We start from the raw sequence: 18,733 nt of genomic DNA, 5'->3' as shown, positions 1-18,733 counted from the left end.
CACTTTTTTCTAATTATTTGCTTTTCATGCCTAGAAAAGCACGAGTCTAGACAGTCTATTAAGGTAAATATATTAAAAAAAAAAAAAAAGAGACCTAAAGACTTAGTGGGTTCAGTCATTTACACTGAAGCAGTTAAAGTAAAAGTTGAAAACTCCAAAAATATCTGAAAGTGTCTTACATGGGTGATTTTTGTTCTCAGGTACAAAAGCTTTTGATAGCTCTTAGTATTTGTACAAAAAGATGATATTTTTGCTTAATTGTCTTCTGTCTGAAGGTAGACTTTAGACCCATTCTTTTTCATGTAGTGGGAAAAAAACTACTAATACCTTAAAAAGAGAAGTCACAAAAATGAAGCTAAAAATTTAGCTGAAAATTGTTTCATATCATACTAGCAGGGTAAGTTGCCATAGAATGATGGGTCTTAAAACAATGTTTGTTTCATTTGGCTTTTAAAACAAAGGTTCTCTGCAAAACTAGACTGCGGGTGCTCTAGCAGGAATTTAGACTCCTTTCTCTAAAGAGTTGCATCTTTGCAACTCCAATAAGTAACCAAGAGCTCTTCTGTGACACGCACACACTAAATCCTAAGAATGTCCCTATAAGAAATATAACTCTCAGATTTTAAGAAAAAACTTTTGATTGATAAGGGCTCATCTGAGCCACAACACACAAAAAATGGCATCAGTAAATTGCTTGGCAAGTACCCATGTGGGGCTCCATGGAGATTTTTAAATCCCTTAAAGGTCAAAGCACCAAAAAAGTCCTGTCATCCCCCCGTCCCCTAAATTTTAAAGATAAAGGTAGTTTAGTAGCATTTGAAATTTCCCAAAATTTTAAATTAATTAAGAAAAGAAAGCTTTTTCCCTATTGATTTTTATTCTTATTTTTTTCACAGCTCTACAATTTCCACAGCAATCTTTTTAACATCTAAAAATCGTCACTGCTGAATTTCAAAAAAACTATGTGTGTGTATATATATATATATGTATATATGTATATGTAATTACTGTATACTTTAATAATTTTGATTTAGTAAAATCGGAATTCTATAAGCCTCTACTATACTCACACATATAACAGTCTTGCCTACATGGTCACCAATAATACACAAAACATATAGAAACTTATTTCTCTGTGTGATCCATATCCAGTGTATGTATGAAACTGGAATTCAAAATATATGAGATGGAAGAAATGAAAATGGCAGAGTAAGCCTAGGAAACCAGGCTTAAATCACTGTAGTTTGCCAATGTTTTTATCTGAGTTTAGTTCTTATAAATTGCCCTACTTTATGTACCACAAAGTAGTGCTTGCTGTTTGCCCTCCCACAAATGATTTTTATATGCAGTATCTATCCAACCACTAGCAAGCTAATCTCATTTAAAGTACAGTAAATAGAACTCAAAAGCATAATGCAATGAAGTGCTAGGTTGGCATAATGCCAATTCAATTTTCCTGATTTAAAATCAACTTCATTATTATGTGCATTTTTCATTCAATAATCTTAATTATACATTGAAAACATGAAGAATAGCATAGTAAATCTGTAGTTAGGAGGCTTTTGACCAGGTTTAATCTCAAATGGCATTATATACAGCAGGTTTATATATTAATATGTATTTATGTATTTATATACATCAGCTGATTACTGACCACCCAGTGATTTTGCTAACAGTGGAATGACAACTCTGTTTTTCCTATCAGGATTTCATACCTTTTCAAAGTGATCTTTTTTCATTTTGGCTCCTTAAGTTTCTGCATAGAAGGAAATAGGATAGACTTTTTTAATTTGAAGAGGCCTACAGTGATCCTCTAATCCAACTACCTGAACTATTCAGGGCTGACCAAAAGTTAATGCTGCTAATGGCATTATCCAAATGTCTCTTGAACATGTGGCTTTGGGCATTGACCAATTCCTCAAGGAAGCCTGCAATGTCTGACCACCTTCTCCTAATGCTTGCCTATATCCAGTCTGAACATGCCCTGGCACAGCTTTGAACCAACCTTTCTTGTGCATCTTGTCACTGGATTTCAGGGAGAGGAGGTTAGTATCTCTCCCTTCACTTCCCCTCCCCAGAAAGTTGTAGAAAACAGCAAGGTCAGCCCTCAGCCTCCATTTCTTCAAACTAGACAAACCCAGACTCCTCAGCCACTCCTCACAAGACACGTCTTCCAGCACTTTCACCAGCTTTGTTTCCCTCCTCTGGATGCATGCAAAGACCTTCAGATCCTTCTCAAATTAATGAGGACCAGAACCGCACTCAGTACTCCAAATAAATGAGGCCACAGCAATGTTGAACACAGTGGGCTAATTTTGACTGCCTGGTGATACTGTGTTGGATGCACATTTCTTCCTAAGTTACATATCCATCTGAGCTTTTATGTTTCTTATGCCTGAACAGATATTTTTACAGCTTGTTCTCACCAGTTACCAGTTTTATTGGAAGCCTGAGCCACAATTACACAGTTGTACCATATTAGTGAAAGACTTCAGATCCTTACAACAGAAATAGTTAAATTTCTAAGAGCCACAAAATACTGTAGTAGAGGTTATGGAGAAAGACTGTGGAGCTTCACTTATTATTTTATACATCCACTGACAGAGAATTCCTGAACAGAGAATCTTGGAGAAGACAAAATATAGATACTTATTTTAAGATTTTTTTTAAAGCTAGAAGATATCCTTTTTTTTTTCCTTCTTCAGCATAACAGAGTTAGCAGATGAAAAATAGCTTTAATATTGTATGTGTCTAAATAATATAAGGGAAACATAAAAGATCTTTGTGGTGATAACTTGATATGTAATCTATATGTCATTTAGAAACCCTCAAAAACCCTCAAAATGATTAAAGCCTTCTTCTGACAGTTTACTAAGAAAAATTCCTGAAAAGCTAAGCATGACGCAGGTGAAAGTAAAGGAAAGAGAAAAGAAAAGAAGATCTACTAAAGGAAAAGGTAGAAGAAGGGGATATTAACGTTGTCAGAGAACCAATATCAGTAAAATTTATGCAATTTTTACAATTATGTTGTTCTTTGCCTGGGAAAACTAGCTTTTATTTTTTTTAACTATTAGAAAAGGATTGGTATACATTTTGGGGTTTCTACATAAAAATACACTTCACAATGACAATATTATTTTCATTTTTTCATCTAGTTTATATAAAATGGCTTAGCTAAATTAGTCTTTTAAGATTACAAAGTACCTGCCTACCAAAGATACTGTGAAATCTGTACTTTATCAGTCTGAGATAATTTGGGGAGAAAATGAGAAATATTAGAGATAAATTATTCATTTTTTTTTCCAAAATTTTAGATGGGAAGAATGTGAAAAGGTAAAAATCCCACTTTATGCAAAACATTGTTTCTAAGGTTAAGTCTTCAAAACAGGTTATGGCATGGATTCCTACAAAGCTCTTAAGAGGAAAATGTGCCCACATATATGAGCAACAAAGCATCCTGGACAGTCTGTATTCCAACTTCAAAGCAGATCTCCACTTGCACATATTTGTGGAGCAGCATTTCACAATTTCCCAGAAGTAAGTTAATGACTGTAATTACAGTATTGAAAGAGAAAGAATATCAATAAATGCACCAAAATCTATATGAATTTTGTGGTTGAAAAGACAGCAGAGGGTTGAATAAATGTCATTCATAATGTGTCAAGTCAGAGTGAACAAAAGCAACTGACTAATATTTGTCTATAACCATACTGATCTTTCATTTCTTTGTAATGAGAATTTAAAGGCTTTTCATTCCATTATGCTTTCCCCCTCTTCCATCTGTTTCTATGACTTCAGATCATCTAATTCCTTCAGCCCTCTGTCAGTTATTTCAAATTTCTCTTGAGCTGTTTTCTCCCTTTATTGATTACCACTGAACTGCAAGAGATCTTCCATCAGCTTGCCCTCTTTACTGAAACATTGCCACAGGAGGTAAACAGTTCAGAAAGAACTTGCAGCAAGAGTTCAGTGTGTTCCTTAATCAAATTCTCATTAAAGACCAATATACTCCAAGAATTGCCATCCATAATGTCATCTATCCCATGAATTTCTACACCAGCCATCACTGTAATGACATCTGTAAAGCTCTTACAGACTTCTTAAGGTAGACATTAAGAATTTACACCCACAATGGCAGTCTTTACACTCAACTAAAGATTAACTAGCTGGTACACACAATTACTTTAAAAGTAATTTCTTTTTTTATAGTGGCATTGAATGAGCACAGACATTGTTTTATCTAATGCTGGTGACCTCAAACAGAATGTGTAGCAAAATAACAAGTGAAAGAGTATGGAAGTGGTTTCTTGGATCAATATCCTTATAGCAAAAGGTGTAATCATGATGAAAAATGAAAGACTTGTCAAAAGTAATAAAAATAACTGTATCTGACCGACATAATGGGATGCTTTTATGAAATGGTAACTGAAAATCATGCAGGCTTTTTCAGGTAGACCTACACTTTTTCTTTCATGATGGTCAGGAATCAGACAACCAGACAGTAAAATTCAAACGCAGAAATCTAATACAAGGAGAAAGAATCATCCTAGTAAAAGTGCTTCATGTAGTGGAACAGCTGAATTTCCTTTTTGGCCTTTTTTTAGGTTTTTTTGGCTGATTTTGTTGCTGGGTTTTTTTGTTTGTTTGTTTGTTGGTCTTGTTTTTCTTTTATTTTTAATGCTATTATTCTCTAGGACCAAAAGAGGAAACTTCTTGAAATCTTACATGTTCAGCCCAGCTACTCTAAATTAAGAATGACTGTAAGCAAAGATGTTCACAACTACCATGACTAGGAAAAAAAGTACTCTTTGTCCTTGGGTGCTGATCCACACTTTGGCAGTAAGTGACGTGATCTGGATCTTATACCCTTAGTTCTGGTAGTTTCATTCGAATTAAAACACAAAGGCAGCCAAAACAGCTGCATCATAAACTCCTATCTTCTGGTATTCAAAGTTACTACCAATATTCAGACCTACAGGAAGAAAATATTACAGATAATACTGATTACCTGTTGCTGTACCTACTGGTATTGACTAGAATCTATTGAACACAGATAGTATCAACTAAATTATTTCACTATTATTAAAACAAAAAAACAGGCAGAAAATTATTGGTCACAAAAACCTTATGACTGTTGAAGAATCTGACACATAAATCCTGATTTTAATGAAGATCTGATCTTATTATTATTTTCTCCCCATCTCACAGTTGTCTTTTTTCTCAGCTTCAATTCTAAGTGAATTAATTTAGGCTATATGATATATTTTCAGAAAACATTCCAATATGCGGAAATTATTTTGAAGTTGACAAGGGTTAAATGTAAGTAACTAGTCTTTTTAGACCAAAATTCAAGCATCTCAAAGTCTTTTATCTCCTCAGATTTCTTAGACCTACTTTTTAAATTAAATTTATTTGTATATAGCTATGTAAATATACAAGAGTTGGTGGAGTAGGGGGGCTGATGGGACACTTGATAATATACAAAATTTAGTAAAATAAATCTCTTTTTTATCTAGAATTATAGATAGTTTCAGTTGGAAAGGTCCTGTAAGATCATCAAGTACAATTGTAACCATAATGTTGCCACTGCAAAGTCCACCAATTTTATTGCCTACAATGTTAGTATCATTGTATTAAAACTATGTAATTGTTATGTTATTCTTCATATAATGGTGCTTCTTACATTCATGACTGAATGTGCTCTTGACTAAATCTGTTCTAAAACTGCAACTAAAACCTAAGAATTTCCTTTAAATAAAGTGTTATAACATTGTATAGCTAATAATCAAAGGTCAGGAAAGTTGATGCAGCGGTGCTCTTACAAGGCTGTTAATGTGTCATGCGAATTGTGTGGATGTGTTGTGGTGTGCTTATCAAAGCATTGATCATTTTAAAGAACCGTAACTACCATGTACGAACTTTTTAAAACTTCTAAGAGTAGATGCCATACCAGAATTTATTTGGGGTATAGAAAAAAAAATACAAAACAAAGAGTACCATTCTTCTGGTTTTGGTTACAAAGTTTTAAATTATGATATTTAAATATACTTTAAAAAACAAACCATCAAAAAAAAAAGAGTCAATGAAAGAAGAAATTGAATGAGCTTTAGAGAAAGACCATATATGCCTGCATGCACATCAGAATTTGGTTTTCTGGCAGGAAAAATGGGAAAAATGGAAACTACTTAAATAGAGAAGATAATGATTTATATTTATTTTGAAATTGCACTTTCAATAAAATTGAAAAAAAAAAAATTGGAGATAAATGTGTCTGGAATTTTCATGTCTCATGAAACTTCCCCAAATCTGAATGCTCATGCAAAAAACTGTCATTCCAATATTAAAAAAAAAAATTATACATTTGGCTTACTAGACAGAATGAACAGAAAACATAAGGCCTATATTTGAACATAGTGTTTGCTGATGTTTGTGAAGAAGGAGAAATTTTTGATGTAGCAGAACAAAATGATTTATATTTGGATATTGCTCAAGCAAATTTGGGAGACGAACAATGTGACATCTGGTCTTAGCAAAGGAGGATCTGGTCTCTTCTGCTCTTCAATTCCATTTTGAATGGAAATTAGAAAGTCAAGTAAAGTATTTATTAATGGCTAATTAAAATATTTTAAAAATACTAAATTAAATTCTGGCAGTCAAAATTCATATAGGAATGACCGTCAAAAATTTGTTACTGGTTTTGTTTCTGTGTTGTTTAATTTTGATATTGGAAGTTTTCCAGGCAAAGCAGATAAACCCAAGTAAAGAGTAAGACCCAGAAGAATCCAGATGGAAAGCCAAATTATAGATTTTTTTTTCCTACATGACTAAAAAGAAATATAAACAAATAAAAGTCCGAGATGATTAGCTGTCTTGCTTGCTTAGACATGGGGCACAAAACTAGACTGTAATATATAAAGAATTAAATTATTTGATGGCCAAATTACAGACTGGCCTGAAAGTAAATGCTTCAGTATTCTAAATTATGAACTGAATTTTAGGTTGAGACAAATTAGAAACCCACTTAGATGTTCTGATTAGACGTTGTGAATTCTGGACCAAAAACCAATGACCGTGTTAGAAGTAAATTGGAGATGCTGAAACTAACTCTATCCATTGTTTGTGTTTTAACAATTAATTTAACATGATTTGCACAGAGGAATCAAAAGAAAATAAAAAAGCTTTTTCAGAGGTTGAAAAATCTCAAAAAAACTGAAAACAAGAGCAACCATGTGGGAATAAATCCTGCACCACTTTATTATGTTGATTAATGCTGGAATCATTTATATTCACCATTATAATCAGGGAAAAAATGACATTTCAGTGAGTCAAAACCCAGAAGTTTGGCAGATATTAAAGATTCAAACATTTTTGTTATTTTTTTTTAATATTTTGTTCTTCTACCAGACTGTCTGAAAAAATCTTACTTTCACATTGCCTTATGAATGGCAAAAGCAATTTGGAGCTGATTTTCAAGAAATGTTTCAGTGCCACTTCCCCCACATAGCGAGACTTACTACCTGTTCAAAGAATGTGAAGAGGGGAAAAGAGTTGAGGTTTCCATAGTAACCTTTAGTAGTCCAAAGTAAAATTGCATAAAATGAAATCATTATCACTCAGCAACTAAAGAAGACAGCTCAGCTGATGAAGATCCAAGTTGTAAATGACTGCCGGTGAGTAGCAATTTTTTTCCCTACCTTTAGTATTACTATGCCTTTTATGGCAGAAAGAAAAGAGAAAAACATAACAAACCAAAAGACAAAATGTATGCTTCTGTTATGTTTAACAATTTTGAAAACTGATTTTTAATTCAGAAACAATGTGACTTAGAATACATGGTATCCATGGTAACCCAGGAGTTCCTAAAGATCACTCTGTTCATTTATCGGGAATATGAGCAGATTGTTTGTCTCCCGGTAGACTGCAAAATGTCCTGTTACTATATGGCTGGAAAACAAACTCAAAATGGCTTATAGAGCTTTCATTTCTCTTGCACTGCAGTAAAGAAAAATCTTTATTCACCAGATAATAGTAGTATGAAATAAATTGAAATATCTTTTAAGTACTTAATTCCTGAGACCTCCTAAAAGAAGCTGAAACATTGAGCAAAAATACCTTATCAGAATCAATAGAAGAAAGCAAATCCTTGAAAAGAAACAGTCTTTCTGAGGCATTTTTTCTCCCCTCTCACCAAGTGACTGAAACTATGCAACCACTTCAATGCTGTTAATCCCTAATGGGTTTAATCAGTTACTTACTATGAGTGACAAATGTATCAGAACATTTATTTATTTAGCTTTTTCTTTACAGATATAATCTGATACAAAGAAACATAATTCAAGTGTGTGATGAGGAGGGGTTTGCTGCTTTGGTCTCCTTGTTTGTTTGGGTTTTTTTTTTTTAATATATATTTACATTAGAATGAAAGGAAGAATTCTGTGTACCTTACATTTCAGGCTCCTATTATTAAAACAGCCTTATGCAATTTACTGTGCCACCATAAACATAAAGCTTTTCAGCCACTAGAAACATAGGAAAACATATACCTAGTGCCCCATTGCTAATCCCCTTTGGGCTGCTCAGTAAATAATTTGAAACAAAACAACAATACCAAAATACAAAGGATCACAGGAAATAGATGAGGTTGGTATTGTTAGGTTGATTCTGCTGTAGCCTCTACTGGGATAGGAACTGGTGTGCAACCTGTTTCTGAGGAAAATATGAAGAGTGCCCTGTCGCTATTCCATGGTCTGGATGAAGAGATGCATGTGCATGTTTATAGCTCGCAGAACAGTATGGTTAGGATTTCCAAGAATCCTGATAGTAAAATAAATGAGAGTTTTTCCATGCATTTTGCTTCTGGTATGCTATTTGAAGTAAATTTAAGTCATTATACCTGAAGAAAAAGTTTCCTTTTTAGACATCCCTGCTTAGATAGAAATGGTTTTTGGCTGATGTTTGGGCTGTACTACTAAGCTGTGTGTTAGGATGTGTCTTCAGACAGATGTGGTCTGGACCTGTGCTAACCAAATTGTCACCCAGGTGGAAGTCAGGGCATTATAGAAACCTGATACTACATCTAAGCTAACAGGATGGTGCTCCAAACTTCTCCAAGCTCCTGTGCTCCATAGCATGGCGCTGCAGCAGCAGTGTGCCCACCATGAACTCCGTGCCTCATTCATTCAATTACTTGACATGATTGGACAGAAACTGAAGTAGAAAGTTTAAAAATACCTTTTTTGAGATAGTGCATAAAATTCCCATAGAATGACTTTGATTACAGTGCATCATTCTAGAATGGAAAGATGAAAGAAACATGTCCTTGAATGACATACACATATTTTTGGACTGTTTTCTTCCTACATGCTTTAGTTTTCTAAGTGGAATACCTTATACACAGAAAGCATATCTATTCATTCATGCATGAGTTGCTTTATTTTGTACGTGAATTCATAAAACAAAAATAAAGGACCAGCAATTGTGAAAAATTTAAGGTTTTTTTTCTCTCAGTCCAGGATCACTGATGGTTTAAAACATCAGTATATTCTATTTCCAATGATTTTCCCATTATAAGTCTCTAAGGACTAGTCAAACCTCCACTTCTGTTGAAATGTCTTACTTTAAACATATCTTTACTTTATAACACACTCAAATATCTCAAATATCTCAAATAACCTTTTCACAATATATCATCATTAATTGCAAAAATTCACTAAAAATTAAAAAAGAACAAGAGATCCTTTCAAAAAAATTTAAAAGAAACATAATTAATTAAAATTAAAAACTACATCTAAAAAGAAATTCAAGTTCCACTTGTAATAATTTATAATAGATTTTTCTAAAGAAAGAAAGCATAAGTGCAGTTGAAGTAATTGGAGATTACTAATCATTTAACTTAGTCAATATTTTGTATAAGAACTTTTACAGAAATAATATTAAAGGATATTAAAGATGTTCAGCTCAGGCAAATTCACCAGCAGAACTAAATTTATTTTTAAAAAAATGTAAAATGAGAACTGAAATTGTACATTTCTGCAGAAGATCATTCAAGATTGGAAAGTCCATTTCACAAATAATTTGCCTGAAAGCTTTATAATAAAGGAAAAGCTAAAGAAAAAATATAAGCCATCCATACATATATTAACATATATTCCTGCTACTAAATCTTCAATGTTTCTTCTTACATGGATTTAGCTACTAAGGTGGTCTTGTCAAATACAGCTCTACAAAATTTTGTTTCAGACATGACAGTATCCAGTCCTTGCTCCTTATCACTGGGCACTGATTCCCTGTATTCCTATGCATTTATTACTTTATATCTTCCCTGTCCTTTCTCAAAATTAGTAGTCAGCATGATTGTTTTTCTGTGGTTACTGCTCCTTTTTTCTCACAAATATGTATGTTCCTTTTACCTTTCTGAGAAGAGCATGCATTTCATTATTTTCTTAAACTCTTCAAGGTCTGTCTTTTCATCAATGTCCTGAATTGTCTTGATACAACTCAGATGAAAAATAAAACCACATTTCTTGCAAGAACACAGCAAGACCATAGTTAACCTTATTCCTTCACTGAAGTGTTTTACATACTGGTAATTTATCTCAACATTTACTTACATGGAGTTTCTAGTGCAACTAGTAACCACAGGAGTGGAAACAAATCATAACCTGGCATCATTTCTGCAAATGATGTCTCATTCACATTGAGAACAAGATTAATCTCACCCATGTTTTCATATGCAGATGTAAGACCATGCAGTTTGTTTTCCTTTAAGTAAAAAGAGAGAATGAGGCTCACAAAGGCATAATTCAACTAATGTATTTTGGATTTCCTTTAGATGGCTCTATGTGCTTAGAATGAGTGAATGATAATATTTCAGATAGAAACATCTATGACTTGATTCCTCTGCCTGCACTTAAACACCCAGTGTTCATTGAGATGTCTTGGACTATTCTGCATGGATGTAACAGGAGTCTTCTAGAAAGGTCTGGCTCTCTATGTATCCCCTGTACTGTCCTATGAAGATGTGTATTTTGCCTCAGGAACTCTCAGATGACTCCAACTGATTTGAAGTTCAGGATATATACATTTTAATATCAGTGTGTGAGGCAGGGGTCAAATTTATTTATCCAAACATAAGTACTGAATCTTATGGCTACTAAAGCTTATACCTGGCTTTCAATTGTTGCTTCAGAAAGGCATTGGTTCTCCATAAGTGCTTTGTAATAACTTATAGCAGCTATTTTTCCTAAATAAAAATAGATGCATCTGTATAGCAAACTGAAGAGCTCTTTACATGTGGAAGCTGTCATTATAGCTAACAGTGAACCAGAATTTAATTCTGTTGCCTAAATGGTGCTGATTAGAAATGGCTGAAATGTCCCAGGTTATCCTAGCCTATCATCAGTTGCTACCTTGGAATAGCATATATCTCCCTTCTGTCCCATGTAGTGCCCAAGAGCCTCATGCACATCCCTGCCATGCCAGTACAACACAATTACATAATTATCCAAAATTTCACCCCACATCAAAACGTTCAGTGTTGTCAAAGGTGTTACTCAAATCGAAGGAGCCTTTCAGCTACCCAGAGGGGGGCATCCATTTCCATACATTCCCAAGGAGATCTAGGAACAATACAAAATGGAGACCTGCATGGTTTTGGACCAGCTACTGGAAGCCAGACCTAGGATCGAGAAAAAACAACTCCAGGTATTGTGAAGTGTTGGCAACTGAGAAGGTAACTCAAGTGCTTTGTATAAAGGTGCCCATACGCTCCCTTGAGGGTGTTACCTAATTCTCCACTGAGCATAATAGTTGCATAAATGCCTCTTTCACAGGACTACACCTTCATTTAAAAGTTTTAATTTGCAGCTACTTTCTTATTTGATCAGATAATGTGCTGATTAGACCAAAATCAGGAAGTAGATTTTTAAATAAGAATTATATCTACCAGTTCTCAAATTAGACTGCCGTGCTGTGATCAATAAACTAAGTCACAGAAAGAATATCAGAACTGCAGTCTTTAAACTGACCTTAGTAAGGAATATATTCAGTCAGATTTTAAGTATGGAAAAACTTAGAACACACATGGAAGGAATAGCATAAAGATACTTTTCCCCTTGAACACTTGTTTTTCTCACCTTAAAAAAAATATGATTTTCACACTTTATAAAAATTTAAAAATTACTTATAGTTAACAATTGACGATATTTGGTCTGTTTATTAGTTTTTGAATGATATTACAATGATAACTGAGTGGTTATTGAGGAGGATGTACTGATTCTGATTTAATCAATACTGTGACTTTGAGGGTACACAGAGTAGAAGCTTTTCTAACACTTTAGGCTAAACATATATTTTGAATGTAAACTTTCCCTTTTCCTCTTTAACACTCCCATGCAACACTTGCTGCTTCATTTTTTTTGGCATTTAAATACTGAAAAGGATTTAAAGCATGTCAACAGCATCTAAGAGAACATGCTACTCCTGAAATAAATTTAATTACAAAAATATTGTCTTATTCTCTGCTGTGACTATATTAATGATTCAGCAGCTATCTCCATTATCACTCTGTAAGTTCCAGTTATAACAGAGCAGCATGCTTTTTATTATATTAGGTGAATACAGGCTCTTTTTTGGTTCTTCACTCTGTAAAAGACCTGTGAGTGAGTGCAGGTGTGAAAAAAAAAAAGGAAAGAATACTTGCTTTTTAGAATGCTTTCAGGATTGAATTCATAGTAAGTTATTCAGCTTCTCCAGCTTTCATTAAAAAGCACAAAACAGAAAAATATTATTGCACTGTATTTACAGCATAGTATTGTTTTTCCATAGCTCATATATATATATATCTCCTATGTATTCAGATGTTTACACAAAGCGTACAGCTTGCTGAATCTGTTTTGATTTCACTTCCCACCTATCTGACAAGCATTCACATCAAACAAGAATTAAAGCTGCATGAACCTTCTTTGCTCCTACCATGAGTTTTGAAGCTAGGCATAGGTACAGGTAAACAGGCATACACACAAAGCAGGAAATTACTGAAGTTTATTGTTTTCTTATACAATAAGATGCTCTCTATGTAATAAAATATGAGCAAAGTGGAAGGCTTGGGTCATTTTGCAACTGTATTCTTAAAAATGCAATAAAAATACTACATGGTAGCTTATTTTTTAACCAATGTACTCTTATATGCCATGCATGCTAGCATGTTGGTGGCATGGTGACTGAAAGTTAAGAAAGATTAATTCAGATAGATAGGGAAAGGTTAGAACCTTTTGGTTCAACCTGAAAAGTTAGCCTTGCCATCAATTGCAGCACGGGATGGCAGATCCCTGGAGACACAGTCCCAGCATGGCCAGCAAAGCCATGGGGATTGGGACAGGCTGACAGGCCAAGATATGGGCTAATGTACATCTAAGTGTTTTCTGTAATGCCAGCAGAATCTCAGTACTGGACTTCCATCTGAACTGTCCACTCTTAGCACTTTCCATCTGAAAGTGCTTGTTCCTTTCAAAGCAATCCTGAAGACTCACATTATCTCTTTAGTCTTTTAATAGATGTGTTTGCTGCCGTATATGCCAGTTCTTGACCAGCTCTTGCCAGTGTTTGTCCAAAGCAAGAGTGACAATAATTCTTTCTCCTCCATTAGCCTCAGTCATTCTAGTTGGTGCTATCACACAAACACTACTGGTGACTGCTAAAGCACCTTTCCTGCTCCCCTCTTTCCTCTCCAGAGTCTGGCTGACCTTGTCTTTAGGTGCAGACACTTCACAGCAGCAGGGGAAGCAAAGGAAATGGCTGTACAGCAGAAACATTCATGATATAAACATTAAAGCCATTCTCCACTTCCTCTTCAAATCAGGTTAGGATGGAAAACTAAGACGTGTACTTCGTTTCAGTTCCCTTCAAGACAAGTTAATTTGAATAAGGCACCAGTCATGAGTAGATAGGCTCAACTCCTCTTTTTATTTTCCTGAATACTTAAGCGAACGTCTTTAGTATTAGTCTTTTACTAAAGACGTCAAAATTTATAGAAATGAAAAAGAAACAGTTGCTGCTGTTTATAAAACATTTTAAAGTGTTGTTGTACATTTCTATTACTTTTCTATATGACCTTTTCATTACTAGATAGCCATATGTTTCATATAACATCAACAACTTATAAAAAAACATTGGTGAAAATTTCAGCAGTAATTAAAATCAACAGTATTCCTTTATACGGAGAAAATAAAATAAGTCCTTTGGATTGCACAAACCTTTAAACAAATCAACAAAGAAATGAACAAAAAAGAATATTTCAAAAGCTTTCTTAATTCTTTGTATCAAACTCAGCATAGAAATCCCAAAATGCTATCTTTCTTATTGGAAAAAACTGCCTCTTGCTTTCCTTTTTTCCCCCTCAGAAATACAATATTTTTGTTGTGTTTTTCTCTTTTGTTTTTTTACCTCTCTCTGTTGAGTAAATCAGTTTTATGGCATTGTAGTCACAATAAAAATATATGTCAGTATTCATGTTCTTCCTGGAGAGGATGGTTTAGTCATTATTCATGATAAATAAAGACATTTGTATAGAAGTTAATGCAACTTTCCCTGGAAAAACTGCACTTCAGAATTTAATTTTCTATTTTATTTTCCCATTATAAAAATATATCTTAGGCCATGAAGATTTCCACTGACATTCCCGTGGCTCCAACATTTTCTTTCTATAAGCAAGATAACTCTGTGGCTTAAATTTAACATAGTTTTTACAATTGTGCACTTCTTTTTGTATGTTTGATGTCACATTTATGGGTAACAATGCAGTTCCTTGTACTGTAGGGGTTGGTATAAATTATCCATTCATAACAGCTATAGGGCTGAACTTTTCTGCTACAAAGTCCTTAAAAATTTTATTCTTCCTTTGTGTGATTGAGACAGTAGTAATAGTTGCAGAGTAGAGCCTCGTTTTTGGGAAATATTAAGCTGTGTCATAACATATAATGATCCACATTTTCAAAATAAATAAATCGCCCAGAGCACACAGAAGGACATTGTCTGAGCTCAACTTTAGAAATTATGTCTTTCAACAACTCTATGAAAAGCAAGTAGTGAAAATTGATTATTCTCTGAACTGCTAACTCATGCAAAAAACTACAAAGATCTCCTTAAAGAAATACAAATGAAAATTGTCACTAACTTTTCCTTTTTTATCTTCTTTTATGTGATATATATGTTCCATTAAGCCTTTTGTGAAAATCAGCAGCATGTTAACTGAGCTGTTTTGCTTCTCTGCTTTAGACACTTTAGCTTTTAAAACATCCCCATTTCAACACAAGGACCAAATTAGTATTTGGGAAAATAAAAGTTTGTTTCAATATATATAAATGGAAACTGGCATCTCCCCTCCCACTATAATTTCTGCACACTGTGTTCTCTGGTTTCGTTACTTCTTTGGTCAATAATTGGTTTTGTTTTTCCTTTTTAGTGGAAGCCTTGTGCATATGTGTCAGTCCTCATGCATTGGCATAGCATACCTAGGTGTTCACATGTGTATACTTAAACTGAGCATATGTATGTGTGATTGCATGTGGGTTGAACCTGATGTCACCAGTTTTAGAAACGTTCATTACCCTTTGATACACTTTGTCTACATTTTTTCATAAAGTACAAAAAAATTAACATCTATTTGAAGCTAACTTGCTGTGAGCCAGTCCCACCACTGCTGGCAGTAATTGTTTGCATGTGACCTTGCTTTTTGATTATGCTGAAATTTATTAAGGAGCAATCTGCAGGCAACCATTCTGGTCTGCTCACTTGAATGTGATTTATTCAGAACTTTCCTGCATGCTTTGTCCATCATTTAATCTCAGTTTCTAAGGGAATTAATCTTGAGTTTCTTAGCTTCTAAATGATTAAAGTAAACACGGGCAAGAATGAAAAGGGAGAAGAAAGAACCATAGGAATCTTTCTTCCCTTTTATTCTTTAGGGAAAGGTACGTTCAGTGCAATGAATAAAACTATCTTTCATGTGGAAATTCTGCTTTACCGGCAATGCAGAGTACTTTATTTATGAAGATGAGTAAGCTAATCCTCATTAAGAAGAAATATAATGAAGTGTGGGGGTTTTTTAAGTCCTAGAATTTTATAAAGACATTTGGGATTTGAAATATGATGAAAAATAAAGTACAACACAAAATGAGAAGTTTTCATTACCAGAACGACCTAAAAACCCCAAAGGAATGCTTAAAATTAGTTTATAAGTTGAGATACTAGAAGAGTATCCCCACTTCGCAAATGCAAAAGTGATATTGATCAGTAGTATAATTACGGCTAAGATACATTCTCTAGAAAACTTGTCTGAAGGAAGTAGAAGGATATTAAAAAAACAAAAGAAGAAAAACACCCAGGAACAAAACAAACTGGGGATATGGAGCTACACCAGCCTTGCCTCCACTGGGCTACTGAACTTAGCAAGCCCCTAAAATACCTGATGTACATTTAGAGTCTCCTTTATAATTTCTTATATCTTTTTCTCATAAAACACATGATTGCTGAGAAAATTTATTTTCAGGCTTGAGGTGAGAATATGTAAATGTGCCTGTGGTACTTTTGAACATTGATGTACAGACAGCCACTCGCCACAAAGAGACCTCATATAGCAGATTTTTCTATTGTTATTACAACAGATTTTTGTTGTAATTACACTTCCTCACATTTTGCAGCATTTATTTTTACTTCATGTTCATTTGCCTGTTCTTCAAGGTGTATTCACACTTTCTAGCCAGTTGTCTGATTTTCATTGATGCATTAGATTTTCTTCAACTTTATGTAAATGTGTTGGTTTTGCACAGCCTAGCTTTTGGTAGCAGGGGGGACCACAGAAGTGGCTTCTGTGAGAAGCTGCTGGAAGCTTCCGCCATATCCAGCAGAGCCACTCCCAGGTGCCTCTAAAGATGGACACACTGCTGGCCAAGGCTGGGACAATTAGAGAGGCTGGTAATGCCTCTGTGATGACAGATTTAAGAAGAAAATCAAAGCAAAGAGGGGCACACCAGAGAGGAGGAGGAGGTGAGAACATGTGAGGGAAAACAACATGGAGACATCAAAGTCAGAGTGGTGTCTGAGAAGGAGGGGAAGGAGGTGCTCCAGGTACTGGAGCTGAGATTCCTCTGCAGGCTGTAGTGAGACCAGGGTGAAGCAGCTGTGCCCCTACAGCCCATGGGTCCAGGGGGATGTAGAGATCCACGCACAGCTTGTGGGGAAGGTGCCCATGCTGGAGTGGGTGGATGCCTGGAGGAGGCTGTGATCCTGTGGGAGATCTGGTGGAGAGAGAGGGTCTCTTCTCTCTGGAGCAGCCTGCCTTTGTAGGACTGGACTCTGTAGCCACATGCCACAGCAGTTTTGGGAGGACTATCTGCCCATGGGAAGGACTCATGTTGCAGCAGTTTTGGGCAGATGGCTGCCTGGGAGATTGGAGCCAGGCTAGAGAAGTTCAGAGAGAACTCTCTTCCTTGGGAAGGGACTCCATGGTCTCACAGTGGAAGGACTCCTCTCCCACAGCAGTGGAAGAAAACCTCGGGTGACAAATTGACCAAAACTCCATGCCGTCTCTCTCCCTGTACTGTCAGTGGGGAGGAGGGAGGGGGCTAGGGGAAAAAAAGAGGTGTTTTAAGGGCTTATTTTACTTCTCATTATCATCCTCTGATTCTGTTAGTAATAAATTCACTTTGCAACTTTAAGCTGAGCCTTTTTCGTCCTTGAAGGTTTTTGTGCTTAACTCATGAGCACTTTGTTGTTTTTTTTTTTCCTCTGTTCTGCCCAGCTGTGGCAGGGGAGTGTGAGGAAGTGGCTTTTATGGGTGCCTGGCATTGAGCCAGTGTCAAACCACAGCAATCAACTAAATTTCCTTCACAGATTCTTTTCCCCTGAAAAAATAATACATGAAATTATAAAATAGAATACCTCTTTGAGCTTATGTTACCTGAATACCTCTAATAGGCTGAGTCTGACGCGTACTCGCCATCTCAAAAGCTACTTGCATCACATAATTCTTACTCCAATTCTCACCTTCTACAAAATAGCTAATGTGGTATCCTGTGTTTTACTACACAAAATGATTTAATAAATCTAGGCCAGCAACTTTTCTGTGTTCCCATTTTCTGTAAAATTTCTTATCAAGAAAGCCATCAAACTTACAGTTATATACTCGCAGTAAATACAAGTGCATTGTTAATGTTTCCTCTTTGTAGTGTAGACATTGTGGAAGACTTGGTCATACACTGGTTTTGAATTGGAGAACTGGATGTTGCAGCCTGGAGTGGAAGAAAATTAGTTTGATTTTAGAATAAGACCTTGATTAATTAGGGAATTGATTTAATTAATTAAAACATTAATTAAATGTTGAAGAAAATACTGAAAAGACAACAAAACCTAACATACAGGTTTTAATTAAAATACTACATAAAATTTTGGTGAAATCAAAGAAAATAGAATAACTTAATTATAAACATTATTTATATAACTGTCTCTTAAACAAGTTGTGGCAACCGTATAGGAACAGCAACATGTAAAACTAAGCATTTGTAGAGCAAAATATAAGGAGATGAAGACACTAAGGATGAAATGTTCAGTTTGCTAAATTAATTATATTTCATGATAAACAGTCTTTCTCCCATCCAAGAAGATACTTCATACATCAAAAGCAAGTCAAAAGCAATCCATTGTCCTGTGAGTAACATAATGCATTACTGCATTCTGC

At 34.9% G+C, this 18,733-nt stretch overlaps 1 long non-coding RNA gene across 1 annotated transcript in view; it reads left to right on the top strand.

Moving 5' to 3' along the window:
• The first annotated feature begins 7,582 nt into the window (after positions 1 to 7,582).
• LOC135451521 (uncharacterized) overlaps positions 7,583 to 18,733 on the top strand; it is a 90,652-nt gene continuing 79,501 nt past the window's right edge. The window contains exon 1 of the long non-coding RNA XR_010441354.1: positions 7,583 to 7,670. This is a non-coding gene — a long non-coding RNA (uncharacterized LOC135451521). The remainder of the gene's footprint in view (positions 7,671 to 18,733) is intronic.

This window comes from Zonotrichia leucophrys, chromosome 1, assembly GCF_028769735.1.
Source record: "Zonotrichia leucophrys gambelii isolate GWCS_2022_RI chromosome 1, RI_Zleu_2.0, whole genome shotgun sequence".
In the NCBI taxonomy this organism is placed as follows: Eukaryota; Metazoa; Chordata; class Aves; order Passeriformes; family Passerellidae; genus Zonotrichia; species Zonotrichia leucophrys.
This window is presented reverse-complemented; position numbering and strand designations above follow the sequence as displayed.